Here is a 27,169-nt window from a genome sequence, read left to right on the forward strand (position 1 = left end):
TGTGGAAGGAGCTTCTACTTACAAGTTCCCCAGTCAAGAGCTCTTGAAATATAATAGATACTGTCTACTGCAATGTAGCTTTTCCTCTTGTCTTCTCTCCTGTTGTACCCTTGGTCCCTAGTGTATCAGTTAGGTATTGCCACAGTAATGCTGTTAAAGAAGTCACTCCGAATCTCAATGGCTTAATAATAGAAGGTTTTATTTAGGGTAAGAGGATGCAGGTTGGCTAGATGGTTATTCTGGTATTGGCTTTCACAGCTCATTCATGTGTGATCAGCAGGTGGGCCTGAGGGCTCTGCATTTCTTGCCTGCATTCTCTCTACAAGTCTTTTTGTGTCTGGGGTCAGATGGATGTTGGCTGGCCCCCACTGTTCAGGTTGCATTGACTGGGGGCGACTCAGCGTGTCTCATCGTCCTGGAGCCTTGCGGGGTGTTTTCGTGGCAAAGGCAGGGGAGCAAGAGGGAAACCAGCCTCAGTGTGCACATGATTGTCACGCCTCTGCTCACATCATGTTTGCTGATGTCCCAACCCAATGGCTGAAGCATGTCCCATAGCTGAGTCCAGACTGAAGGGTAGGCAAAGATTTGGGTCCATCGATGCCATCAGTCTGCCACATCTGCCTCTACCTTATTCTCCCACCTCTCCTTTGTATATGGACTTCACTCTGCAATTTAGGGACTGTAGATTTTGGGGGGTTATCCTCAGTCAACAATTTACTCTTACCTTAAAGGACCTCAAGCTATATACTTTTTATCAGTTTACTTAAATATACAATTCAGCATAAAATCAGAATATACTCACCTTCGGAAAAGACAAGCATAAAAAAGAATCCTTTAGAAGTTGAGAGGAACTAGTTTATACAACAGACTTCCTGTTTTTCTAAGTGTGGTTATGAAGGGCTTATTCAGTATGAGACTGGATTTACAAATCCTCTTTCAGAGTTGGAGTCACTTTGGAGCTTCCTCTGACCCATCTTCAAAGTCCCATCTCTCAGACCACATTTAGGATGATGTACTGGTGGAGGAGACATCTCAGTACTTGGTTTTGGGGCTCAGTCTGGGTGATCTTGACAAATCACTTGACTCTGCTTCCTTTTCTGAGAAAGTGTGGTGCTTACCTTTTTTAAAGAAAACTTATAGACTTAATGATTAAATGACAAACGGGTGATGATACCTAATCTAAATGTATAAAATTATAGGTCAATTTAAAATTTTAATAGTATGCTTGTGGCGAAAACTATTTTATTATGGGCATACCCTGTCACAGCATTAACAAAAACAATAATAGCTTTCATTTGCTGAGTGTATATTACGAGCCAGGCACAATGATAAGCACTTTACCTCCATAATTTTATTTAATCTTAATGGGACTACTATGGAAGTTAATACTATCCCTGTTTTATAGAAATCCAAGCTTTAGAAAGATCAAATAACTTACACAACTTAATATGGTATTGCAGGCAGTGTAATGAAAGGAATCTGGCAGTGAGATTCCAGAACTTGTCTTCATTATTCCTCTCATTCTGTACATTTTGGCAGTCTTGTGCAGTTGTGAACCTTCTGTATTCTCCAGAGTGTTCACCCCAGAACCAGTTCCCACAATGAAGCAGGTTGCATTAGATAGAAGCCACGATACTATTACTAATCTTTATGAAGCACTTAGTTTCTGCATCATACTGCTAAAGACTTTACAACTGTGGTCCACATGTGAAGAAAGTAAGTAGCTTATACCAGCATGGGTGGGGAGCTGGGGAATCACAGCATTGAGAGGAGACTGAAGGGCTGTGAAAATCACTTTTATCTGTTTGTCCGACAATTGTTTATTGGATGCCCTGCACAAGAAAGGTCAAGGGGCTAGAGAAATGAGTATGGTGGGCTTGGCCCTGAAGGAGCTTAGGTTCTAGTGAAGGAGACACACACACACACACACACACACACACACACACACACGACGAGGTTGCAGCACGGCAAGACTAGAACCAAGACCTCTATGATGAGACTGACTTTGGTTTGGATATGAGGGTATGAAACAAGGCTGAGTCCAGGAAGAGGTGGCAATTTAGCCAAATCATGAATGAGAAGAAAATCCTCAGAAAGAAAACCAATAAATAAACACAGAAGTAGGAAAGGCTATTTGATACCAGTAGACCATAGCAGGTACAGGACAGAGTCCAAGGGTGAAAGCATGATGGGAAATGAATGTTAAGAGGCAAGCAGGGTCCAGATCACGAAGGGTCATGCTGAGAAAATGGAGATGTTTCTTAGAAAATGGGAGCCATCAATTTTTAAGAACCTGAAAATCCATCGTTAAGTAAAAGTTGAAATGGTAAAATGCTTCAGTACCCATGTCGGGCAGGGTTTGTCCCTGTTTTCCAATAGAACGAGCGGAGGCACGGAATGGGGGTGCCACTTGTGGCCCAGTGCCATCCGTCTAGCTGAAAGGATCTTCCTCTGAGACTGCAGGGCAACCGCACCGTGACTGAATCCAGGCAGACAGGCTGTCTTGTGCACTGGCCCTTGGAAAAGCAGAACTGCTACAAAATCTGTTTCTGAGAAGTTCTAATTCTTCTTCCCTTTCGCTGGTGCTGGAGGAGCCAGGATGGGCACGGAGCATGCTCCTGGCCCAGCGGCTGACCTCATTTTCGGGCACCTGTAACAGTGGTATGGACAATGAGCAAAGCGGGAAGGTGTGTGCCAACCTGCACCTCAGTCCACAATTATGCAGAAAGTCTGCTATTCCAAGCCTGGAACAGGCTGCGGAGGAATGAAGCAACTCGGAAACCAAGAAGGGCATCTCCATTTTCTTGCTATGAATTAGTAAGCCAGCTGTCACTGTGAATTCCCCTAATGCCACATTTTGCTTCTATCAGCCTGAAAATACTTCAGAAGTCTGTTTGTCCCTGGCCTCATGCTTTACTGGTGACCTAGAGGTCATCATTGCTATGCTTTGGTTACATCCAGGACATTAATTTAAAGCGCCGGGAATTTCCCACCTTTTTAAATTAAAGAAGTTGCCAGGTTTCAACAGCAGGTACTTGGTAAGCCTAGTTCTATGATTTCTTCTAGATGAAAAAGACAAACTGTTCTACACAAGTTTTAAGGAAGAAAGTGCTTTTTCAGATGTTACGAATCCATGTTCACTCATACACTCCCTTCTTCCCTTTGAAATCTGCCTCCTGTCCCCTGATACACACCGCGCACCCACACACAAACCCACACACACACACTCACACGTGTTCCTCATCTTCAGAAAACTATGTGGAAGTTTACTGTGATCTGGGGAATTCAAAGTTATCTCAAACTCAAGAAAGGTAAGAAGTCTGTGTGAGTGGGTGTCAGTATTAATATTAATACATGATGGTAGTCATTATTGTATATATAACTTTAGATTTTGCTTTATTCAGTAACATCCATCACCATTTTCCCAAATTTCTTTGCCATCTGCCTAATTACTACCTTAGTGACTACCACATAATATTGCGTCAGTTGATGTATCATAATTCGGTTACTTGTAGTCTAATTTTGGACATTTCCATTTCAAATATTTGTGATTATAACCAAGGCTGTAATGCATTGTTTGCTGCAGAAAGACTTCTCTAGCATGAGTGTCATAGATAGAGTGGAATGATTGGCGCAAAGTCTATAAAAACCTTTAGAGCTTCTAATACTTATTTTCATGTTGCTTTCTAAAACAAGTAGAGCAAACTTTTTTATGTCACTACGAGTGTGAACATAGCAATTTCACTAGAATTTTCCCAGTAGTATGCTATGATTTTAAGGGTTTTTTTTTTTTTTGGTTGTTTTATTAACATCCTAGATATAAAATGCCTGTAAAATACAGCAGCTGCCTTAATTTGAAATTTCATGATTAGTAGGAAGCATGAACATTTTACCCCAGCACTTACTTAATATTTATAATTTCTTTTATGAACACTTTTTTTGTGTGTCTTTTATATACTTGGTATCTGTGGAATTTTTTTCATGAAGTTTGTAACTACTTACATGCCATATGAGACATTTGTAGATATTAAGAATTTGCTTCCTAGACATGTCCGTCCCCCAGATCTTAGCAAGACTCATTCCTTATCATCATTCAGCTCTGCCCCAGTGCCAGCTTCTTAGAGAGCAGTCCTGACCTCCTTGTGTAAAGTTAAGGCAGAAGGCTGGGTGAGGACAGAAGCTCTATAGCCAGACTGTCTTGGTCCAGATCTTGGCTGTGTCACTTGCTCTGTGGGTTTGGGTGACATGTGAAATGGGGGTAATAATATTATCCACTTTATAGGACTGTTATGAGGATTAAAAGGATTGGTATAGGCAACCATGCTTGGGCAAAAGCAAGAACTATATATAAATGTAGTTATTATTATAGAAGTATGAGGATCAGAGGAAAATAACACTTGGGTTTTTAATGGGTGGAGAAGAGATGAGGAAATAAACTTTGACCTTCTTCCCAATTTTCTCTCATTCCTACCCCTGCTGGCTATAGTCCTGTCTCATACTTTAATGAACAAGCAAGAGTATAGCACAGGGAAATATACACAAAATGTTATGATAACTCACAGAGAAAAAAATGTGACAATGAGTGTGTATATGTCCATGAATAACTGAAAAATTGTGCTGAACACTGGAATTTGACACAACATTGTAAAATGATTATAAATCAATAAAAAATGTTAAAAAAAAAAAAAAAACAAGCAAGAATCATCTACATTAAATCACTGTAATAAATTACTGTGTCCAGGGGTAAAAAAATGCTTAAAAACAATCAGCCCTCCAGAAGCTTTTAAGTGAAAAGATAAGACATAAACATGCATGTTAAATAATAGTATGACATAGTGGATAGAGCATGGGCTTTGAAGAGCAAGTGGCCTAGTTCAAACTCAGTCTCTGTCATAGACCCGCTGTACAGCCTTGAGCAACTTGCTTGACCAATCTGAGCCTCATCCAGGCCTTGTGGTATTGTTATGAAAAGTTTTGAAAGTTTAAATAAATAAATAAACAAACATGGCGCATGGTAGGCCTACAATGAGTTACAATAATTAATACTGAAAGAAAGGCATGAGTGATTCTTTCATAGATGGGTGGGATTTCTGTTACAGCCCAAAGAAAGAAAACATCCTATGGGCTTCAGAGAACAAGTGAGTTTGAACTGGTCCTTAAGTGACAGACTCAGGGGTTGGAGAGAGAATCTCAGTTGCGGTAGTACCTCAGTTGGGGAAGTATGATATTAAGCCAGACTTCTTTGTAGGAACATATGCAGACGTATGGGGGAACACGGGATGAAAACCATGGACTAAAGCAAAGTTGATGGCTCAGGTATAGGAGTGATGGAAAATGAGCTGAAAAGTCAGGTTGGGGTTCTGATGGTGGAAGGACAAAGGTTACTCTCTGAGATGATTCTCACTCCTCTTACTTATTTATTAGGGTCTCGAATCAGGGCAAAGAGGCACTTAAAAAGTATAGACCAATTTCCTGGTGGTTAACAAAAGAGATGTTTCCATTGTGCTTGAACAATCATCTCCATTCCATCCCCTGGGTCTTGAGGCAAGAATTGCTCCAGACGAGTGATTTGACGCATCCACAGAAGAAGTGCGAGCCACCTGGATTAGCATCACATTGAATCCACATCATCATCGTCCAGTTATGGAGCGCTTGCTCAGATCTAGGTTCTCTGCCTGATGCATTATGTGTATCACCTCATTTATTCCTCTCAGTAACCCTAAAAGCAACGGCTAGTTTTATTCTCATTTTACAAATGAGGAAACTGAGGCTTGGAGAGATTACACAGCTGGTAAGCGCCGAGGTCAGATTCAAATCCAGGACTGCTTATCTCCCAAACCATGGCTCTTTGCAGTCTGACGTTAGCTTAGCAGAATCTCTTTGCACAATTATTTGAATTGTTCATTATTGCTGCCTTGTCTCCTTATTCCTCCGCTTCCCCAGTGCATTGCATTTCCTTTCTCTCTACTCCTGCCTTCGCCCAATCTCTCACTTGTGCAGTCTCTCAACATTTATGGAACAAGCAGAGTATGCCAAGCTTCTACTGAGTGATTGTTTTTCTCCATGTTTTTATTTCTCTGTAATGCCTGCTGGGGCACTGGCAGAAAGTACTTAATATATAGATGGTGTTGTTAGGCGTGGTCCAATGCTCTGGAGGACTTCAATAAACGCAGTATTTTAGCTGACGCTCCCAAAGATCGGAAGTGCTTTTGCTTGCTTTCATTTCTCTCCCTCCCTCTCTCCCCTCTTCCCTTCCTTCCATCCACAAATAATTGTCATATGAATGCTGGATGCTAAAAACTGTGCTAGGTGCTTAAGGGGCAGATAAAATGCAGACCAAGATGAATATAATTAAAACATGTTTCTGATCCACTGTCAGGATGCAGGACATGTCTCCTGGGCTTCTGGTCACCACTTATCCCTCACTCAACAATTAGTAAGGTAACACTTTCACTGACGTCTGTTATTAAAGTCCCAAACAGAACTAAACTATGGGATGAGAAGGGCAGCACCAAAGATTAAATGAAGGAGGAAGGGCTTTGGGTAATTCTCATCCATTTCATCCACCAGCCAGATATTTTGAAGCAAGGCAGGTGGGATTCTATTGGCACACTTACAAATCAGGATCTGCAAGACAGAATTAGAGAGAGGAGCTCGGCGAGAACCCTGGGAGACGAATGAGACTGCTCCGGGGCATGAAGCGTCCAGCCTGAATGTGCCCAAATTTCTCTAGCAACATGACTAGCTGACTTTGTGAATGGCTAACAGGAACAGCCAGGTAGGGATGGGGTTGAGATAGTGTGACAGCGGGGCACAGTCCCACCTTGATCACCTGGGGAGAAATAATATTTTTCTAATCAGACACACACACGAGGGAATGAGGGGACGTTCTGATCCAGGTAAGATGGGGGACTCTTAAAACAGTGTTCCTTCTCATGCCTGCGTCAGCCCATCCCACAGACCCCTTTCAGTTATGAATTGGAGGGCACAGCAAAAGACCTATTTTCTCAACAAAGATCTGAACAGGGCTCTGCGTTAGCATGGATTAGTCTCATTACAAACAAAAACACCTTCAAAAGAGTACTCACATTTAATTTCATAAAATAGAACAGCTTGCATCTGTTCACTCACTAGCAACTGTTTGATTCAGTGCATTGTGAGAAGGGACCCCTGCAACTGAGCTCGTAGCACTCAGCCACAGTAGGACACGGAGTCTGGATTTTAGGGAACACAGTATTCTCACTTTCCTTTAGCATATGCTCATATATTTGTTAAAGGAACAAGCTGAGCGTGCCTAGCCCCATAGGAAATGGAAATGCCTCTCTCTCGTTCTTTGTCACTCATTAAGAGCCCACATTTGTGTAACAATGGGATCTGTGAATTGGTTTCTTGCAGTTTCTTATGTAAGTCACTGCATAGAAAATTTCCAGTGGTGTATTATTGCCTTCACCTTCCTTTCAGAGAGCTACTGGGGGTATCTAAAATATGGGACTGGCCACAAAGTTATATTATATTAAGAAGTTTAATTAGCAGAAAATGCAATATAACACACATGTCACGTTAATTTTTACAGGCGGCATGCAGGTTAGATATTGAAATTTCCAGGGTGATTTCAACCTGGGAGCCATTGTCCTCAGCCAGGATGGATGTAAGACTATTGGGCTATCTTTGCTCTCGTTTTTTGATTCATTTGTTCAAAAGATATTTCTTGAGCCTCTGTACATACTGGGCACTGTCTTGGACAAGGAGAAAATAGCAGTGAACAAGATAGGGAAGGACGCTGCTCCGATGAAACTTACATTCCACATCAATACCACCTAACAGAAGTTTCTGTGATGATAGAAATGTAATGTGACTAGTTTAGATTAGTTTAGGGACAGATTTGTTGTCCAATAGAGTAGCTAATAACCATAGGTGACTATTGAGCACTTAAAACATGGATAGTACAACCCAAGAACTGAACTTTTAGAATGATTTAATTTGTTGTATTTAAAAGTCAATAGCCACACAGGGCTAGTGGCTGTCATCTTAGCACAGTTCTAGTGCAAGAGACTGACTTTATTCTTTTTAATGAAAAAAATTTTTATTTTTTTTTTAATTGAAGTATAGTCAGTTTACAATGTTATGTTAGTTTCTGGTGTACAGCATAGTGATTCAGTTATACACATACATATATTTTATATATATATATATATTTCTTTCATATTCTTTTTCATTATAAGGTATTACAGTTCCCTGTGCTCTGACTTTAAATAAGTGAATTTTGTGATAAGCGCCGGGGCAAATCCTGGGTGATGTGATGGGGTAGTGGACGAGGCTGACTTCAGAGAGAGGGACCAGAGAGGCCTCTGAGGAGGTGACCTTTGAGACCTGAAGGATGGCTGAGAAGGAGCCAGGCTGTGAGGAGCTGCCAGAGGAGGACGGCAGGCAGAGGGGACCGCAGGCGAACAGGCCCAGCATGAGTTTTCTCCCGGGTACACTAGATGTGCTGTCTCCTCCCACTGAATGTCTGCCCCTTCCCAGACCCACACCTGGGTGGGAGGTATCTGCTCGAGATGACGACTCTCTTCTGGGAGGACTGGTTCTGCCTGGAAGCATGCCTAGGCTTTGGAGTGGCCAGGAAGACCCCATTCCGTTCTTTCCCATGTCTTCTCTGCACTGCAGCTGACGACAGGGCTGAGCCATATCCCAGGGGTTCCGGCCACACACCTTCAGCTCCTGACACTCTGGGTGACCACAGGTGACATGGAGATACTTGCTGCCTGACCTACTTTCTGCATCTTAGCCTTTTCTGATTTATCTGGGAAGAGAACTTAATTCCTTTCCCTGACTCATTTCTGCATCCACATCCCAATGCCTTTAATGTTTGTCTCTTCGCCTCCTCCATCTGTCCCCCTCCCGCCCCACCCTTGCTAGTCTGCTCACTGACTCCTCTCTCTAGCATCTCCCACTGTCCTGTCTATATTTCTGTTTCTAGTGTTCTCTTTTCACAGCACTTCCAAGCACTTGCACATACGGGAAATCATTTGATACTTGAGGTGTGGCTGGTACTATCTGTGTTGCTATGACGTCATAATCATTATCATCACCATCCCCAGCCCCATTTTTACAGATGAGGACAGAAGTGATGCTGGGTGCTGCACTGCTGTGGCCCAAATCACCAAGATGCTAAATGGCCCAGTTCAAGATATTTGACTTCCAAATCAGTGTTTTTTCCCAAATACTCTTCCCATCCTCCTCATCTTGTTACTTCAGCTTCTTATTGTTCATCAGACTGCCTCTCAAATTTGAGATCTTGAGGAAACCAAATAAATTGTCTCTTATCCCAATGTGAGAAGCCCCAGAGCATCTGCTTTTTCCACAGTCATGCATATGGCCCGGGTGAGTTGCAAAGAGGTGGTGTTCTAAATAATTTAGAACATGCTTCATTGCTTTTAAAAAATTAACTAATGTTAAAACACTAAATTAAAAAAAAATTTCCTAGAGGATTCTTGGATCTCAAAGTACATTTTGTATACATTCCTAGAGCCTGAAAAATACTGTTTTGTGTTTTTAATTGTTGTTTATTTTGGTTGACAGTCTCATTCAGAGAAGGCAGACCCTTCCTCTATCAACCCTGACCAATATCTACCAGCTCCACTATCTCCTCTTGTAAGTGCAGTGTCTGGAAGGTAGGAGGGAGAGTAGCCAGGATGCAGGGGCTGACGGAAATCCCGTGGGAGAGGTGAAGACAGGGGACTGCAGGTGAACGCTTCTCAGTTTTATAACATGCTGACATGTGAATTTTTTACAGAAGAGAAATATGAGTTACATAAAGTTAGTGACATATCCCAGATTTCTTGGTAAGCAGTACAGTTTTTAGTCCCATGCTGCCCCTCATTGCTGCAGTTAACCCCCAGTAAATGAGGACTTGTGAATTGTAGCCGCTTGATGGAGGGCTGTTGAATCTTGGTACTCAGAGCTCTGGATATGCTTGTCCAGAAAAGAAAACATCACTTACAGCATTAAGCCATTACCAGCATCATGAGATCATGCTATGTCTCTTTGAGGGAAACCTGTATGGATGGTAGTTTTATGTCTTTTTCATTTTCTTTTTCTTTTTTCTTTTTTTTTTTTTTTTTTTTTTTACCTTTTTGATATTGCTGCAGACAGCAGTTATTACTGGTCCCCTCTACTGGACTTGGCCACTCTGTCCTGAGACCCTGAGACATTTTGTTTGTTTATTAGAGTGGTATGAAGCTTGTATAAATTTTCCATACTAAATGCAACTACCCCTAAATCCAGGTTTGTAAGAAAAACTTATTGGTAAGAAGCAAGGCAATTGTATTTCAGTTTGAAATTAGGGTCTGGACACCATGGAAGTAAAATATATTTTCGAAATAGGTTACAAAGTGGAATGGAGTGTGTGTGTCTGATGGTTCATGGGTGAGAATGCTTGTGACCAGCAACTCATGTTACTGTCATTCGAAATGTTGAATGGAGAAGATTTTTGATCTTTATCTGTGCTCTCTGTCTCAGTCCTCACATCTCCCTCTTTCACTTGTGTGTAAGCATTTCTTGAGCATCCTGTGCAGGATACAGTCCTGTATAGGGTTGGGCAGACAGGAATCCTGCCTTCAGGGCATCCACTCTCTGGTGAACAGAGACACTGCTTAGCCTGGCTGACAAACAGTCCAATATGATGTAACAAGCACAATAGCTGTGATGTGATTAATGTGCTATTTGGACAAAGAAAGGGGCCGTGCAGTTCTTCCTTTTCCAAGGAGTTGACACTGTAGTTGACCCTTAGAGAGGAAGCCTTCACCAGACACAGAAGGAGAAGTTAAAGAAAGAACATTCTAGGCTGCAAGAATGACACACACGGTGATCTGAAGACATGAAAGTGCAAATCACGTTTGGAGAATAGGGAGTAATTTGTCCTGGCAAGAGAGGAGGGAGTATCTTGAGGAAGGGTTGTGAGCAGTGACACTGGGAAGGGAGGACAAGGCCACATCCAAGGAGTGTCTGTGCCGTGCTAATAGATTTGAACTTGATTTTGTAGATAATAAGGAGCCAGATGTTTGAAAGCAGGACCATAATATGATCATGTCTACTCTTCAAAATCAAGAACCTCAATAACAACCTTGGGCTGTTGATTCCATCCAGCCTGGGGACCGATACCAAGGGCAGGAGGAAGGTAATCAGGATGAGAATGTGAAGGGACTACGGGTGATAGAAAGCATGCAGGTTCATAGTTGGTACCATGAGAAGAAATACAGGCAGAGGAGGACAGCTGAGTAAATATAAGGGAATCAATGGTGTCAGGTGACGCCCTCCCACCCCAACACACCTTGACACACATGTAACTCTCTTATTCTCGCCCCTGAAACTGGGGCTACTTGAACAATTCTTTTTGATTGCTCTTTCTGTCCCCAAGGCTTTTATTCCAGGTTTTCTGTCTTACAGCTAATTACTCTTCGGTTTCCGTGGTAGCAAAACCTAGCACATTGAGCACAGTCCCCACAGAGCCCTGAGCTGTGGATGTTAAAGTTTACGATAGAGCAATTCGGTTGTGCCCTGCCAGAGAAACAGAGACCCTTAATTTTTCATCTGCTTCATTGGCAGCACTTGCTATGATTTCAGATCAAACAGCAGTGAAAAATTATTTTTGAATTATTTTAACACTTGAAATCTGAACATTGGAATGATTTATGAAAATACATCATCTGCCTTGGCACTAACGGGTTTTTGAGTCTCATCTTCCAACCATTTATTTTTAACCTCTCTGAATATCCCCTGCTTTGCTGATACCAACACTCACTTCTGAAGCCAGTGAGCTGTCTGCTTATAAATACTGAATCAACCAGCAAATCACATTTAATTAGACTTTGTTCATTCTACTTAGCTTTGAAGACAGGAACATGCCTTTTACACTGCACAAACCTTAGTCATCTAAATAGGAACAGACCTGATAAAATCTTTTTTTTAATATTTTTTTTTATTGAGTTATAGTCATTTTACAACGTTGTGTCAATAAAATCTTACTTAAATGTAGACCAGGGCTAATGTTTGCCACCTGCTTCTGCCAAACCTGAAGGAACCCTTGAATAGTGTCTGCCCCAACAAGCCACATTCAGACCTGGGTACGTTCTGGGGGAAGTAGAACCCAGTAAGCACACATTTGCTTTTGAGAAGTCTTTGATTAAACTCCTGATGCTGGCCTGCCCGTGTGTCACTGCTCATTCTTCCCCTGCTCGGGGAGTATTCTGGCTTAATTACAGGTGAGCACAAACAGTGATTTCCAGGAACATTTATACTCATTCTGTGGCCAAGGGGGTGGCGCTAGAAGAAGTGTAAAGGAGCAAGGCAATGGTTAGAAATGGCGGGCAGAGATCGGTAGGATTCCTGCCACTGCTTCCCACTAGCTACAGACTCAACATAATTTGCAATCTCTAAGCCCCGGTGGCTTTTTCACCTGTAAATTGAGCTTAATATATTGAACTTACTTTATGTCATTATTGTGAAAATTAAATAAGATCATGCCTGTAAAAGTGTCAGACCAGTGCCTCATGTATAGTAAGAGCTCTGTAGTTATGTATATATTTTGTATTTATATCCATGCAAAATTATTTGAGGGGTCAGAGAGAGAGTACTCTAGCTCCAGTGTTTCTTGGTAGTGCCCTTTTACCACTGGAGAACTTTCCTAGGTTTTAAGGGACTAACATTTAATATTATTGAGTAATATGCAAATACTGAATTTCTATAGGTAGATACACATTCCTATGATCCAATTTATTTGAATAATAGCATGGAATAAAAGTAGTGGTTTTAAAACTTATCTGCTCTGGTAGTTGTTTTAGACACAAAAAAATCATAAAACAGCGATTTGCCTCTTGAAAAGAATTTAAGTTACTCAGAGATATAGACATGATACATTTTCTTGACTTGAACTCACCCCCAATTACAAGACTTATCATATATTTGTAAGAGTTTTTTTGGTTGGAAAGAGAGCAAAGAAATATATCTAATTAAAGATACATATTTTGATAATATGCTGAATTCTGATTTCATAAATCTTAAAATATGAAGAAAAAAGCAGCTTTTAGTTGAGAAAATATGGTAGGTAAAGATAAATACCTCATATATTATTTTTATTACCTAAAAATAATCATTATTAACCATTGGAATCTATTTCTAAGCTCTTTATAATATGCATAGTACATACACACATGCACATATGTACATACACAATTTAATTTCATTTTATAAAAACAGGTACTATATCTGCTACAGAGGATGCTTGCTTAGAAACACTACATGTATTTAGCATATAAAAAAACCTACCATACACACCATTTTGCAACAAAAAACAATTCTGTAAGTTGCTTTTATCACAGTATATCACAGACTTTTTATCAGTTTCATTAAATATAGAGCTACTTAATTCTAAGAACTGCTGCTGATTATTATATATGTGTGCAGTTATTGATTTTATCGTTCTCTTATTGATATTGTACAGTAGATCTTAAGCTTTTATTATCATGGACTCTTGAGAATCTGATAATAGCTCTGGACCCTTTCAAGCATCCAAGATGTGCATATGTCTTGAGGGACTTTATGGTCCCCCTAGAGTTCACCCTTAGCCCCTCTCCACCCATCACCTATAACCAGTTAAAACCCTCGGAGCCCCTAAACGCTGCAGAAATTACCTGCCATATTTAATCACATGCAAAACAATAATAAACTAAAACACAAAGCTTTAATATATGTTGAAATTAAAATTATTTTAGTTCTAGATATTATAATTGCAAAATTTGGAGTACACTCCTTGAAATTAGAATGAAATCATTTACGAAAATTTCTGCTCTGCTGGGTCTGAAGTATGTGCTCAGTTGATCTCTTGGTTAATATAAAAATAACCTTCACCTGTGAACCAGACCTCAAAGTGAGTTGCTAAGAGAGTTTAATATAACTTACAAATCAGTACGTGCCCTGCTACTCTAGGGTGTAAGTTTCAAATTTTCTTTTAAAGCACCATGTATTTGAAAGTATTAGAGCCAATAATACCTAACATTTACTGAGGACTCAACATGTCCTAGGATATTTATGAAGTACTTTACCTGCCTTATCCTATTTGGTTCCCACAACATGCCCAGGAGTTAGGGTGATTTTATCAATCTAATGTCATAGATGAGGGAACCTAGTTTTATAGAGATGAAGTGAATTGCCCCATGTTACACATCTAGAAAGTTCTGGAGTCAGAAAATAAACCTATTGCTGCCATGTTGATGGCCTGCCCTCTGCCCATTCTACAGATTGGCACTTTCTGATGACAACAGAATTGACCACATTATTTGAGATCTAGGTCTCTGGTTAGCTCCCCTCCATATGGCCTTAACTTTGCAGATCAAAACACATATATAAACAACATCAAAAGAGAAAAATACATCCCCAAATTTATGTTTTTGTTAGTTCAGAGGCTTAGAGAAGGAATTTTCAGAAGGTGGCCATTTTTCAGTTAAGGAATATCAAATCTCCAGACTAACTCTCAACTTAAGTTTTTATGTTAGGAAGTGTGAAGCTTCTGGAAGAGTGCTGCCCCTTGGGAAGAGACAGGTCATAGAAACATGGTGGGCTAGAAGTTAGAAGACCCACCGAACATGGTGTTCCTCTTACCGTCAGTGGTCCTTGGTTTCCTTCCATAAAATGGTGATTGCTGGTACAATCCAATATCGTCTCACTGTTCTCAGTTAATGTGTCCTCCTGCATATCATTTCTTTTTTTCTCTTTCTTTTTTAACCTACCATTTTTCTGTACTTTCTGACATTTGTTCCTTTGTAACCATTCTCTACTTTGCGTCTTCCTTTTTTGTTTTTTTTTTACCCCAGATTTGTTCAGACCAGTCTCAGGCATGTGTTAGAAATACACCATGCTGATTTCTGCCCTTTCTTTCCCCCTCAAGCTATTCTCCTTGCCCAGAATGCCCTTCCTGTTCTGTTCTCCCTATTAAAATCCCATCTATTTTTCTAAATCAGCTTAAGTCTAGTAAGGTCAGTCCATTTAGGAGAAATACCTCTGTAGCTTCTGAGACACTGAAAGGAGAAATTTTACCCTTTGTTGACCTCTCTCTCAGGAGCTTGTAGAACACAATTAAATTCTCAGTTCTTCTGAGTTTATTGCTATCTTGTTTCATATGTGAGTGTCCTTTTCCTAAGAAGATTGCAAAAATTTTAAAGCAGGGACCATGTCTTAGACTTCTGTAATTCCCACATAACTTAACATGATTAGAATCTACTACAGTTTTACTCAGTGAAACATGCACGTACTATGGTCTAAATGTTTGTGTCCCCAAAAGTTTGTATGTTGAAATTCTAAGCTCCAAAGGTAGTAGGTGGGGTGTTTAGGAAGTGATACAATTATGAGGGTATAATCCTGGTGAATGGGATTAGTGCTCTTAGAAAAGAGTTTTCAGAGAGACTTCTAGTCCCTTCTGCCACGTGAGGATATGATAGAAGTCTGCAACCCAGAAGAGGGCCCTCACCTGACTGAGCTGGAAATGCCCTCTCATCTCAGGGGTTACTCTAGAATGTAATGTATGTCCAAGTAGGATCAGAATCTGTGGCCTTTTCTTGAAATTTGGACCTTTTTGGGGCAAACTGTAGCAGGGAAGAAAGTGATAAAACACTGTAGCCATCGAATTTATTGAGTATGTCTGGTGCCGGGCGCTGTCTAAATAAGGTAAAACCAAGGTGTGTTCTGTCTCTCTGTTAGCTCACAGCTCAGTGGGTGTTGCAATAACTGATGGAACAGGGGATTGTCCTGGAGATTGCACAGAGGAGGTGGTATGTGAGCTGGGCCTTGGAAAATAAGCACATGGTTGTTTATAATAAAAATAAGAAGGAAGCAACGAAACATGTTTTAGCTTTGCCTTTTTAGGTCACCCATCATTACCTGCCCAGGGTAAGAGGTATGTTAAGAGGTAGACTCCTAGACTCCACCCCAGACCGACTGAGATGAAACCTATAGGGGTTGGACACAGGCATTTATTCTCATAACAAGCAGAGGCTCAGAAGTGGTAAGGGATTTAAGTTGCTTCCACTTTTGGAAACTCCTGACATATTCCAATTGAAAAGACACCACAACAGGGGGGCCAAATTTGTGACTTTTAATAGGTTTTCATGTAGCAAATTAATACTTCTAACACATTTCAAAATAGAATGACTATATATATAATCTTAGGCAGGCAAGGGTACAGCTCAGTGGTAGAGTGCGTGCTTAGCATGCACAAGGTCCTGGGTTCAGTCCCCAGTACCTCCATTAAAGTAAATAAATAAACCTAATTCCTCCCCACCAAAAAAAAATTAATGTCAATTGCTGATAGCACAAAAAGTTAACACTTGAGGCCTTTTGTAAATGTGGGACCTTGAGGCAAATGACACTCCAGGTTCCTGCCCCCTCTCTATTGTTTCTATTAACATATTCCTCAGGGGTGTCATGCAGGTTACCAAGCGTTAATCTAGAGACCTGCATTTGGGGCTGGCTGTGTGGTTGTCCACCCTTAGTATACAGAGGAAACTGAGGCTGAGAAGTTTCAGAAAGTGAGATGTGTGTGGGTGTGGGTGTGTCTGTGTGTGTGTGTACACACATATATGAAATGTATATTTATCTATATATGATACATATTTTCTCTACATATATATAAAATCTCACACACACATTAATAGAATCACAAAACTTTCTGGATAAAAGGATCTTTGCAATCAAGTGTCCATTTCCTCATTTTCCAAATGAGAAGAAGATGCTGAGGGTGCAGTGCGTGCTTAATAACTAGACTTACTGAATTGGAAACCACACTTCTCCAGGTGCTTAATATGCCCTGTCTCTGTAGGACTGATTATAAATGGAACAGCCTCCCAGAATGTTTCTCACAGTTTAGGTTACAAGTTCTCCTCATTACCAACGCTTCAGGATGTTTTCTGCAGAATCGTTTCGCGCGACACCTGTCAGGCGGTGGCGTGAGGTTGTAGGGCTTGGGAGCAATTCAGTGGATCCAGATTGTCCTGAGTGTCATTAACTCTCCTTTGTGAAGAGGATGGTTACCTCTGTCAACAGTTAAGAGCTTAGGCAGATTCAAAGGGGAGTTTTGTGACTTTTATACTGCACTGCTTCACATTTTATTAAACTATTTTGCTATGTGTTGTAGACTCCTGGTTACATCCAATTTCTATCCTTTATGTGAGGTTTTCATGCTCATACCCCTAGAAGAGTGACCTCGACTAGGGGCAGTATTGCCCCCCAGGGGACATTTGGTGATGTCTGGAGACATTTTTGTTTTTCATAACTGGGGTTAGCATCTAGTGGGTAGAGGATAGGCATGCTGCTAAATGTCCTACAATGCACAGGACAGCCCCCAGTGAAAGGCGTTATTTAGCACAACATGTCAGCAGTCAGGTTTGAGAAATCTCGTTCTGGGACCAGGGTTCTTAATCTCAGGGTCTTATTTGATAGTTGGAGTCTAGATGGACTTCAAAGAATTTATTGACCCCTCCCCCCCAAAAAATTGGGCGAAATTTTGTGTGTATGTCCATTGTCTGGAGGAAAAGGTCTATGATTTCCATCAGATTTTCAAATTCCTCAAAGGTGACAAATGACAAAACTTCTGTCCCTGTCAATTTCCATATCAAGGAGATTTCTCCATTGCTTTTTGTCCAATCATGCCTCTCACCTTTATTGAAAACTTATTTAGCATTGCTCTGTAAACGTGTCCAGAAGATGACAGAGAGGGTGACTATCTGTCCTAAGTTGCTTGTGAAATGACAGACCTAATTATTATTATTTTTATTAAAGTATGGTTGTTTTATAATAGTGTGTTAGTTTCAGATGTACAGCAAAGTGACCCAGTTATGCATATATTATTTTCAGATTATTTTCCATCATAGGTTATTACAAGATACTGAATACAGTTCCCTGTGCTGTACAGTAAATCCTTTTTGCTTATCTATTTTGTGTTTGGTAGTTTGTATCTGCTGATCTCACACTCCTAATTTATCCCCCACCTACCCTTTCCCCTTTGGTAACCACAAGTTTGTTTTCTATGTTGTGAGCTTGTTTCTGTTTTGTATATAATTTGATTTGTATAATTTTTTAGATTTTGCATGTAAGTGATATAATGTGTCTTTCTCTGTCTGACATTTTGCTAAGTATGATAATCTCTAGATCTATCCATGTTGCTGCAAATGGCAATATTTCATTCTTTTTATCACTGAGTAATATTCCATTATGTGTATATCTAGAGAGAGAGAGAGATTTATATACCACACCGTCTTTATCTGTTCATCTATTGATGGGCACTTGGATTGTTTCCATGTCTTGGTTATTGTAAATAGTGCTGCTGTGAACATTTTGGTGCATGTATCTTTTCTAATTAGAGTTTCTATCTTTAATATACCCAGATATATACCCAGTAGTGGGATTGCTGGATCATATGGTAGCTCTATTTTTAGTTTTTTCAGACACCTCCATAGTGTTTTCCATAGTGGCTGCACCAATTTATATTCCCACCAACAATGTAGGAGGGTTCCTTTTTCTCTACACCCTCTCTGTTATTTATTGTTTGTAGACTTTTGATGATAGCTATTCTGACCAGTGTGAGGCAATACCTTATTGTGGTTTTGATTTGCATTTCTCTAATAATTAGCAATGTTGAGCATCTTTTCATGTACCTGTTTACCATCTGTATCAGACCTAATTGTTGATAACATCCCCTTTCATTCTCAAGTGTGTCTGTTCCTGGTTTGGGTGGTGAGTTACCAGGTCACTAGTCCCATGTATTGTGTCCATTTCAAGTCTCTCCATGATTTCAGGAATTCCTCACTGCTGAGGCTTAAATTGTATGTTTAAAAAAATTGCATGCAGGGAAAATACACAAATATACAGAGTCTCTTCATTGCTAACTTCCATCTCAGGCTATGCAATCCTTTTGGGGTATGGAAGGAGGAAAGTCTATATGACAAGTGCCACAATTACATTAAATATTTTACTTAGGATATCTTTATATACTAAAACAGATAACATTTAGAAATCTCATTATGGATACAAAACACTTGCCAAATTAGGGTGTGTTCTTATCACAGTCTGTGGCCTAGATAGCTAAGAAATCTGTAAGAAATTCAAAATACGCATACAGATTGGTCCCAAGAGAGACACATGTTACATGCTTTACTCTTATTATGAGCTGGTGTTATTGGTTTGCGTATGTGTGTGTGAACATATTTATGTAGAAATTACTCTTGGTCAAGTCACTTAACATTTTTCTGAATCCAAGAACAGAATTCTGTAAAATAAGGTAGTTGGGATAAATTTTCTTGAAGGCCCTTCCAGTCTAGAATTCTCTGTCCATCCATTCATTCGTTCATTCCCTCACTCACTCATTCATCACTCCAATGCAGTTGAGTCCCTGCTCCTAGCTGGGCCCTGTGGGAACAGAAATAAGAAACATCAGGGCCCAGCAGGGAAAGAGGTCAAGCCCACATCCAGGGTCCCATGCGAGTGTGGAGGTGAATCCCCCAGCACGTCCAGGGGCAAAGAAAGGTGATCCAGACAAGGAAAGGAAAATGTGCTCATTTGCCACTTGAATATAAGTCAGTCATGAGTTCCTGTGGCAAGGTATGATCCCTGTGGGAAAGCCAGAGCCATGAGCTAGATTATAAACCTCCTTGAGACAGACAGCCACCTCTTCTCTTTGGATCTCTGGATAAGAGTGGTAGAGAGTGGTAATTAAGGGCACAGGCGTTGCTGTTTGATCTGGGTTCCATCCCAGCTATAGGACTTGTGCTAGCATTTTGGGCAAGAGAGCTCAAGGCACAAGTTTCCTCATTTGTGGACTGGGAATGAGAATAGAATTATCACTAATTCTTCAGCAGACTTACTTAATAGAATTGAATAAGATGCTGTGTGTAAAGCACCTGGCACTAGTAAGTACTCTGACGAGTTAGTCCTTAGTACTGTCGGGAGTTGTTAGATATGGGCCTCACAGTCGAATGGACATGGGGTATTAGAGTCTGTCAGACTTGAATACAAATCCAAGCCCACACTTTCTTAGCTTGTGATATTGGGACTTCATCGGACCCAGCCTCAGCTTCCTTATCGGATAAGTAAGTATAGTAATACCCACCACACAGAGTTCTTGCAAAGATGAAAGAAGAGAGGGTGTATGGAGAGTGATGGGTGCTGAATACGTTTCTTTAGAAGTCTTCTCTCTTCCCTTCATTCCATTCAGTTTCTTTGATTCACATGGCTCTTGGCTGAAAACTTCTATAGAGCTCCTCATTCATTCATTGACTTATTATTCATCTACAAACTGTTTATTGTGGGCTAACCTGAATCCAGACCTCAAGGCCAGTCTTCAAGGAGGACAGGACTAATCCATATCGTTGTCTTTCTTCTGTGGTGACCCCAGTGCAGCAGCAGTGGCCTCGGCTCTCTGTCTGAGCATGCACGTTCTCTGCCCTTGTCTCTTCCTGCTCCTCTGTGACAGGCTCTTCCCTGTGAGAGGAATACTTGGCGAGTCAGCACAATCTCTGCTCCAGGAGCACCGGGGGCACACTGGAAAGGAGCAGTTGTTCAGAGAATGATGGCTGCAGGGGAGGGCGTGTGGCCAAGGGCGGGAGGGCATGTTGCTACGGTGTCTCCCTTCATTTCATCTGCACCTGACCTGTGCGTGTCAGAAACCATCCCTCAGTGTGACGCCTCTCAGAGGTCATCAGTGACTGCTGGGAGAGGCATTTTCTTGTCCTTTATCTTCGGCCTTCAGTCTTGCCATGCAGTCCCTTCCACTGCTTGTACAATTGAATTTTTTGTAGTAGAGTGATGCAGTTTGATGCCCTTGATTTCGTTTGGTGGTGACATGCTTATTTGATGCAATTGAGATTTTTGTGAAATTTAGTTTTATAATTAGACTTTTTTTAAGTGTCCATTAAGGGATTGCACTTCCAAACCCTTTGGTCTCAGACACTTGATCCCCTATGGTCACTTTTAGAAACAACCCAATTTCCTAATGAACCAAAACAATATCCTAAGAACATAAACAACACATTCATGGTCCAAAACAAGTTGTCAAGCCTGTTCCCTGCTTTTGGGTCTGGGCATTTTGTGTGCAGCGATTGTGTCAGTAAGGCTGTGGTGGCACTTTCAAGCTTCTGCACCTGCAATTCTTGAATCTAAGCCACCACCGCTGAGTTTCCATCAAAAAGGACACATGCTAGAAAGGAGGGTGAGAAGTGAATTTTTACTCCTCATTTTTTAACTGTCCTCTCTGCCCTGGTAGGTGTGCTTGGATGAGATTGAGAACTGGTGGCAAGTGCCACATGCACATTGTAGTCCATTGGCTTCCAGAAAGCAAAGCAGAACAACGTGCTTGACTCCAGAGATGGCCACGTGGAAGCCGATCAAATGGCTTTTCATTGTGCTGGGCTCTGAACAGTAAAGAGGGACTTATTAATATGTAACGACACAGTCATTACATATTTATGCTCTATAGAATGCGTAATTAGAGCTACGCTGACTGTCTAATTTATCGTCGGTGGGCACAGTTAAGACTGCTTAGATAACCGTGTACTGTAATTATGTAGTAATTGCTATTCTTTGAGTAAAAGTAGTAACCAATAAAGGGAAAACCTGCAAGTAATTGCCTTATAATTATTTTGGGAAAGGAATTGTTCCAAGTAAAACAATTAGCGATAAACAGATGAATCTCTTTTGATGGGTGATGCTAGCTAGCCATCAGAAGCCCTGCAGGCATGTCAAGACAGATCCCGTGCTATTTTTATTCATTTATTTATTTGTTTTTTACTTGAAGCAATATAGACAGCAGGAGGGTTTCCATAGAACAAATCCCACTTATGCCTCTTTTAGTGGTCATCGTTAGCGGTTGCTTTCAAAATGGGGTGCACATTAATTTAAAACAGAGCAAAACCTCTCTTTTTCTTTAGTTCTCCCCTAGTTGTTTCCTTGATGATAAGTTGTCATGACCACAAGCTCAACAGTGAGCTTATCAGTCCTAGGAGCATTTCCATTTGTATTTTTATTTATTGTTAGGACAACTCTTTTTATACCCAAACTTCCTTGTTGGCAGATGTTCTTTCGAGAAGAGGGTTTAAAAGATTTCCCTTGAAGATAATTTGCTATAGCCATTAATTTATTGGCTACTGGAGAGGGCAGGTTAGAGAAAGAGAATTTATTTACTTAAGCAAGGCTTCTAAACTGTCTTGTATTCTACAAATATGCAATTTATTTATTTAATATTTATTTATTTAATCACTACTTCTCATTAGATCATAAGGAGCTTTTTTTTGTTCTCAAGTTTAAAAAAAAAAAAAGACAGTTGTAAACCAATTAAGCCCACATTGCTCGAACATTTCTTTTCGTACCTGTTTCCTATTCCTACTTGAAACTCAGGTAACATAATTGCATGCATCTTCAGGATCAAAACCGATAAGACTCAGTATTCTTTATTGGTTGCTTGAGGTTAGTCTAGTCTGTTATTTTCCTGAGAAATCCTTGTGTTGCAGGTCATGTAGAAGGCAGTGGGATGTGAATAGAAGTTACAACAGTGAGGTTTCCCAGTTTACCAAGAAACCAGTAACAGAGTCTGCCTTTGGGACAGGTTCATGGGATTAGGATGGGAGGGGGTATGCTTTTTAGCTGTTATTGCTGCTGTATTTAGTCATGTAAAGCTGTCCTAGGACTGAAACAATGCTAACGCCTACAATTCCAAGTACCCTGTTCAAGATCTGTCTGCTTGAAATCAACAGTGCTCAGAACACTCACCTTCAAAGACTGGAGTTGCAGATTCTCAAGGAGGTGTGGAAGGACATTAAAAAGTCCTGAGACCCAGAGTGACCTTGTGTGCCCCCAAGGGCACCATGACTTATGGCCCCAATGTTCCTTGCCATAAATACCCATTGAGGAAAGTCATCTATGTTTTTTTCCCACTGCACCCCTGGAACCTTTCCAAATCCCCACATATTGAACTCTAATACATTCTAACAACCATAGAATGGGAATGGCGATGCTACCTCCCCTACTGAGGAGCTGTTGTAAAGATTAAAGTGAGACATTATTATTATGTTTTTTTGAATTCTGTGCATCATGGGCAGTCAGGGTGGATAAACTGTGCTTCTCTGTAGAGCTGGTCTATGAATGATCATTAATATAGAATGATTACAGTAGGCATATTTTTGGCCCCCGTGACCTTAGCCTCTGGTGTTGTACTCATAAATACGTTACTTACATGGCAAAGGGAAATTGCAGGTGGCTTTAAAGTTAGTGAATAGAGAAATTAAAAACAGAGAAATTGTTCTGGGTTATGTTGTATCTTAAAGACAGAGAAGAAAGGCAGGGGGGAGACTTAACAGCACTATTTGCAGCCCTGCTGACGTCATGATGGAGATGGGCACAGGGGAAGGAATGTGGGTGGCTTCTAGGAGCAGAGGGTGGCCCCGGTGACAGGCAGCAAGGAAGTGGGGACCTGCACTCACAAGGACTCGAATTCTACCAACTACCTGAATGAGCTTGGGAGTGGATTCTCTCCCAGGGCCTCCAAGTAAGAACTCAGTGCAGCCAGCACTTTGATTTTGGCCTTGTGAGACCCTCGGTAGAGAATGTAGTTGAGCCACACTATGCCTGGACTTGTGTCCCTGGACTTCTGACCCATGCAAAGCATGAGATAATCCATGGCCTTTGTTTGAAGCCCCTATGTTTCTGGTAGGTAGTTACAGCAGTCATAGGTAAGGCAGCTTGCTGTGCCCTGGGCAGATGCTTTATAGTCCCTCCACCAGAATCATCAAGGGGCCCCAGGAAGTGGAGACTCTTGCCTCTTTCAATTACAAAGGAGGAAAGAAGGCTCACAGAGGATAAGTAACTGGTTCAAAAGAACAGCATTCTGTAATTGGCAGAACCTGAATTTGAAACCAGGTCTGTCTATAAGAGGCTCAAACCCAAGTTGTTCATCACATGAGATGTTAATGCTTCAGCCAGCTGGAACGGAGAACTGCCCTATCATCCTGAGAGATGCAGCGAGCCCCACAGACCATTGTGCCGGGTACATAACTCATATTGCCTACCCTGTCTCTGTTTGCTTGTCTGACATACAGAAGCCAGACAGCAGCTCTGCACGTGCAGGAAGGGGCCGTGCTGCCCAAAGGGCTCATTTAGCCTCAGTCAGTCCATGGCAGGAGCTCATCTGGGGCCCGGCTCCCACCCTGCTTGGCAACCTGAGCACCGTGTCATAGTCAGGGCTCTGAAGCATGAAATGGGGTTTTGCGCTGAAGCCTGAGAGACACGGTGCATCGAGTTTCATTTGGCTATTTTCCCCTGTACTGTTTGTTTTTAAAGATGCAATAAGGGCAGGCATGAAAAAGGTCTCCTAGGTCCTCTGTATCATAGGGCAGCCAGTGGTGCAGGCAGGAATACAAATAAAGCGAAGATGGGGCAGCTCTCTGAAGCCCGGCAACAGTCAACACGCAATGTGTGCCAGTCACTCCTGTTATCACTGCCATGCTGTTATTATATGATTATTTCGGGGGCATGGAGAAAAGCTCCTGGCCTCCAAAACGTATGGAGTCACAATTAAGGGATCTGTCCATTCCTTTGGTTTAAGCTTAATGTCCTGTGAAATGTTTTCTTACCTTTGTCATTCATCCCCTGACACCTCTGAAATGCACATTGTTATGAGAAAACAGCAAGTAGATGTTAGAGATTTTCACTTGATCTAAATCTAATACCCCTGATAAAAGGCATTTGTCATTTGTACTCTAATAAAGCATTGTACCAGTGTCAAATGCCTAGCCCTGGGGTGTGTGAAATGATTTTAGGTGATTGACAGGTGAACATATGATTTTCATAGTTATGTATATATTTATACGAATTGTGAGAAAACAGAGAGAGCATGTTAAGTGCGTGATTTCTAACAAGGCTAAAGTTGGTAGTTAAATGAATGTGTCTGTTGAAAGGAAAATATTGAATAGATAGTTATATACAAGGAATACAAAGAGAGGGAGGCAGTGTGTGGGTGATGGATATTTGCAAATCTGCTTTTGTGTGACTTCTCAGTTCATCAGATTCCTTCCAAAACGGACATGAGGAGAAGAGAAGAGAGGTAAGATCCTGGTTCCCTGAGGAATCAAACGAGGACGGAGTAGAGGAGAGTGCTAAGGCTGTGAGGAGCCACGTGGAGAGTATGGAGAGCCCTGGGAGTAAATTTTGAGATCATTCATGTCAAATGTGGCTGCCTTCACATTATCTTTCTAGTTCTACCCAGGCTGGAGGAAAAATGAATGTGATTCCTTTTGGCCAAAGAGAGTGACTGTGACTTCTGAATTACCTGCAAGTGGGCTGTGCACTGAGAGCTTCTTTTGTTTACTTTGTGATGGCAGAATATGCTTTGGCTCCATTCGATGGGACAGTAGTCCTCACAGAATGTTAGAGCCAGAAGGGACCTGATCAACCTCATCATTTTATAGACAAGAAAGTTGGAACACGGAGAAGTTAAATGATTTCTCCAAGGTCTCGCAGAGGGCTGATGTCAAGGCTCTGAGCAGTGTCGATGTCTCGTGACTCCCCCTCAAGTGTACCTACCCCGATGCTGACATCATCAGAGGCAGAAAAGGAATCAGTCCCCAGGCTCTGCGTGGCTGTTTGGTAGAGAAGGGTTCCAATCCTGGCCTTCTTTGCTGTCAGTCTCTTGCTTTTGCTTTTGTACTGCTCCCTCTTATTTTTCATCCCCATAATCTTAAAAAAAATATTTAAAATTTTTTAATTGTTGAAAAGCCACTTGTGGAGAATGTACTGAGAGTAGGCAGCTGCTCTTCCTACAACCTCCTTAGTTAAAATTCTGCATATCCACCCCAGTAAAACTTTATTTAAAGGTTGTTTAATGTATTTAGTAGGAGGGTATAAAAACTCCCTAAGCCAGAGAACCTGCATTAATCTGCTTGAGTCCTGTTAGAAATAAGACTCTTTCTGCTGCCCTTTCCCCAGAGTTGCCTTTCCCATATATCAGGCTTGGAATTCTGTAGCTTGTAGGAACAGTTGTTTATAAAGGAAAGAATCTGCTCCTAATCCTTAGGCATCTATTTGGAGACGAGGTAATACACAGATTCTTATTCATGGGAATATAAACTGTATTTATAAGGCAGTAAAGATGAAGGTGAGTTAGCTAATGGCTTGGAACGGCTCCCTTGCTTACTGGCATTACCTCCATTATACTTCAGAAACAAACATCTTTTCAAGAAAATACAAACGTTGCTGAAAAGCCACAGAGGATTCCATGATTCCATCAGCCATCCATCACAGTCCTAATAATGGGGCCAATTCGTTTCCTCATGGATGCCATCATTTGAGAGACAAAGATGGAAAGAATTCTGCTGGAGTGAGTCTCTGGTTCTGACTAGCCCTGCTCTTTCTCTCCCTTTTGTTTAGTGATAGGAACTTCAGAAGTTCTCCCTTTGGGGTTTAAGACAGTTTGGGGTGTTTTTTGCCAGTTGCAGCTGAAAATTCCTACCTCACTCTGCTTTGACAAGAGGGGCATGCTAACCTTGTATTTATCTTCCCTTTACCTGAATTCCCTATACTATTCAGTGGTTTTAGGCTTTTGAGATATTTTTGGAAATACATTTTTTTTAACCATCATTCTGAAATAATGATTTCAGTGGTACGGCGTAATTGGAAATTGGCCCTGTTCGGTCATTTCTACTGTGACTGAGAGGCATGTAGTTCAAGATTGTTTGGGGATTTGAGAGGCAAACACTAAATTGCCATGTAACTTTGCCCAAACGGCAGCCTCTCAAGCCTTCTGTTTCTCTCCTTTGTAAGATGAAGATCTATCGTCTGTTCTTCCAGCATATCTACCAGGGAAGGTTTCTGAATGCTCCTCATTCCTGGGTGCCAAGCACAGCAACCAGAGCTGCTGACTCTCTGTTTGTCACCAAGTAGAAGTGGTCAGTGAGCTCGGCTGGAATTAAAAACATTCTCTTTAGTTTAGGCTTCACAGCGTTGATGTCCATGGGAAAACTCCAAGGAAGTTAACGGTGTGGTGAGGAATTAAATCCACCTTGGAGGCTGTCTTCTTAGTTTAGACCTAAGAAATATTTGATAGAAACCATTGCTATTCTGTTCTCCTGTCGTGCCATTT

General features: G+C 41.2%; 1 protein-coding gene across 2 annotated transcripts in view; it reads left to right on the forward strand.

Annotated features, from left to right (window-relative positions):
• The window catches only part of KCTD16 (potassium channel tetramerization domain containing 16), a 245,208-nt gene that overhangs the window by 118,911 nt on the left and 99,128 nt on the right, over nt 1–27,169 (forward strand). The gene's annotated exons all lie outside the window — the stretch shown is intronic.

The sequence above is a fragment of the Camelus bactrianus genome, chromosome 3 (assembly GCF_048773025.1).
Source record: "Camelus bactrianus isolate YW-2024 breed Bactrian camel chromosome 3, ASM4877302v1, whole genome shotgun sequence".
Taxonomy (NCBI): domain Eukaryota; kingdom Metazoa; phylum Chordata; class Mammalia; order Artiodactyla; family Camelidae; genus Camelus; species Camelus bactrianus.